This window comes from Austrofundulus limnaeus, unplaced genomic scaffold, assembly GCF_001266775.1.
Source record: "Austrofundulus limnaeus strain Quisiro unplaced genomic scaffold, Austrofundulus_limnaeus-1.0 Scaffold223, whole genome shotgun sequence".
NCBI classification, from domain to species: Eukaryota; Metazoa; Chordata; class Actinopteri; order Cyprinodontiformes; family Rivulidae; genus Austrofundulus; species Austrofundulus limnaeus.
The window spans coordinates 169,152-172,320 of record NW_013952625.1 but is presented as its reverse complement, the minus strand read 5'-3'; positions in this window follow the sequence as shown (position 1 = coordinate 172,320).

Sequence of the window (3,169 nt, the reverse complement as noted above, 5' to 3'; positions counted from 1 at the left end):
TGTGTGTGTGTGAGAGAGAGTGTGTGTGTGTGTGTGAGAGAGAGAGAGAGAGAGTGAGAGCGAGAACCAAAATAAATCAGCCTAAGCAGCATCTCCCTCGGCAGAAAATGGGCCCAACCGTTTCTTCTTTTATTTTTATTTTTATTCCGTGACACATTTCTGTGAGTAAGTTTTATTTTTGATGTTTAAAATAATAATAAAAAAAGAAGGTAAACTAGAATTTAAAAAAAGGCCTTGTTGTTTCCAGTACACCGTCTCAAGCCATTCCTGTACGTGAGGTGGACATGTTTGTGTTCTCGGACCATTTCTTATGCCATAGTTTGCCATCACGGTGACAACACAGACCAAAAGCATGCAACTCGACGTCTTGTGACTGGACTGGAATCTGATGGTGATATACAACTATTTACTGTACGTTTTAGTTCCAATGAATGTGCCTCTGCTTTGATATTTAAATAATTATCTATCGTAAGACGTGGATCTGCCAGATTTTAACGGTGCCTTGTTATGGCATAAGAAATTCGAGCGATAAACGAAAGTTATTGTTATTTTTTTTCCTGTTTGTTTCTTAAGGAACGACCCATTAGGAGATGGAGTTTATGGCTTTGTTTTGCTATGAAGCTGTTCATAGATGTAGGAGTGTGGCTAAACTGTTTTTTGGTATCGTGTACATGTCTAGGGTAATACTGTGCCATATAGAGCCCCACAGAATATGTTCATGTTATTTTTAAAAGATGTTTTAATGTTGCCTGATGACTTTGTCTTTAGATTTGATACAAAGGCTTGTAGCCACAGCTCTCCCAAAGTCTGTAGTCTCCTCTTCTTCTTCCCGACATTCTTCTCGTCTCCCTCCTCCTTTTCCCTCGTTTCTGTCTCCCTTTCTTTCTCTTTGCTGCAATCAAACAAAATAAAGTATTAACCTGACGACCCAACAACATCAGCTCCTGTCTGCCCTTCTGTTTTTAAGATCTGGTCGGTGTTTTGTTAATCTGCTAACTAGCTTTTTGTTTAGCGGATTAGCTTCTTTTTTTTTTGCCAACTTTGGAAACGGTTAGTGAACTGATTAGCTTCTGCTAATTTTAAGTCCACTAAAACAATTTGCAAACAAACTTATTTATTTCTGTAAGTGGGGTAGTACAGCAGAGTATTGGTGCCATGCAAGATTTTTTAAATTATTATTACGACAATAAAGTAGTAACATTACGAGAAAAAACTCAATATTATAGGGAAAAAAGTCACAATCATGACGTGTCCATTTTCCCTTCCTCATTTCCTAGTGTCCTCACTTTCTGTGGACAGCCATATTTCTCTGTTTTTATAAAGTAGTCAGTGAAGACTTGGGTCACTGTTTGATTAATATGCTTTCATCCAAATAAGCTTCATGACGACTAAATCTGTCATGCATGCTTCAGTTTATCATGTAGTCGTTTGCACAATGTTCAAGTCCTGCTGCTGATAATTTGATGCTAATGTGCTAAAAGATCAACTATTTATTTTAAGCAAAACTAAAGAACAACTTGACAAGTTGCACAACATTCCTCATTTTAATGCAGTGTTAACTACATGCTTTTTGTGTAAAGGGTATGGTATTATGACTTTGATTTTAGAATATTATAACATTTTTCTCATATTATAACTTTAATCTTATAATATTATGATTATTCTCATAATATGACTTTAATCTTGTAATATTAAGACTTCTCATATGATTTAATCATGTAATATTATGACTTTATTCACATAATTTGACTATTTTCGTACAACTTTAACGTAACATGACTTTATTCACATAATAATATGACTTTAATCTCRTAATATTAAGACTTTATTCACATATTATGACTTTATTTCCATACAACAGTAATGTTGTTATATTATGACTTTATTCTCATTATAGACTAATATGATTTAATCTCGTAATATTAAGACTTTATTCTCATAATATTTAATCTTCTAATGTTAYGACTATTCACATATTATGMCTTTATTTCCATACAACTTTAATGTTGCAATATGACTATTCTCATAATTTAAAAAAATGTAAAAAAGACAAATCTTATGTAGCCCTAATACTCCGTCATAGAGTAGTAATATCTACCTTCAATTAATCCCCCACTGCCAACATTTATTACCGTAAATGTAATTTGTGACAAAGTTTGATGGATTACAGTTCACAYTGAAGAGATTTAGGCAAGTGGATGACATGTTTGCACAAGAGAAATATCAAAAAGTTAAAAAAAAGTTTACATATTTATATGGTTTTAATATAATTTTGCATCCAAAACATTTGATTTCCAAATGTTAGGCTTTTTGTTTTAAACGGTGCATTTGTAGTCTTTGTTTTTKTAAACATTACTTATTTAAAGAGATAGTTCAGTCTATTAAAGTGAGGTTCTTTGTAAAAGTTGTGAACAGATAATATTTTACCTGCTGTAGAGCTCTTTAACTCGGTTTGTGTTTAATTTTGACCAAATGGGCCTGGGGTACTTCCTGCAGTAATATTATGACATTTCAGCCAGAATAATAATGTATTACAAAAATTACAACTGGTGTTCACACGAACGACTGAGAGCTTTTTGTGATTGGAGGTTTAAGATGTTAGCAATCCATTTGGACTAGCMGTTTGCTTGTCCATCCAGTCAGAATTAAACATAATTGGTGGAAACAGTTTGCACTCAGGATCAAGGATTTCTAAGTTAATAATTTAAAATAATCAACCTTAACACCCTCCTATGATGGACTCAACCCTGACTAGTCCCAAACTCAAAATACATGTCTGCCTCTATTCTGTTGTGTTCTCAGTAAACCAGTTTTTATTCAACATAATGCTACAGTATTATTACCTTGTATCATTAGTAACCAGAACACTGCATTGCTCCAAACTGGGTTGTTCAAAAAGACATGTATTTACATCAGGTAAGATACTTATTGTTAATAATTACACTTCAAAATATCTGAACTATCCGTTTAAATAGTCTCAGTAGGCCGTTCATAATACTGATGCTTGTTGCAGTGAAACCTGTATTTATGCCTCGTTCTGAGAGAGCCAGCAGGAGTACGAACAAGTTCATGCTCAGTTCGATTTCATATTTCAGATTAACACCTAATCCCACAACATCTGATTAACAGCAGTGTGCGTGTGTGCGTGTGTGTGTGTGTGTGTTGCTCT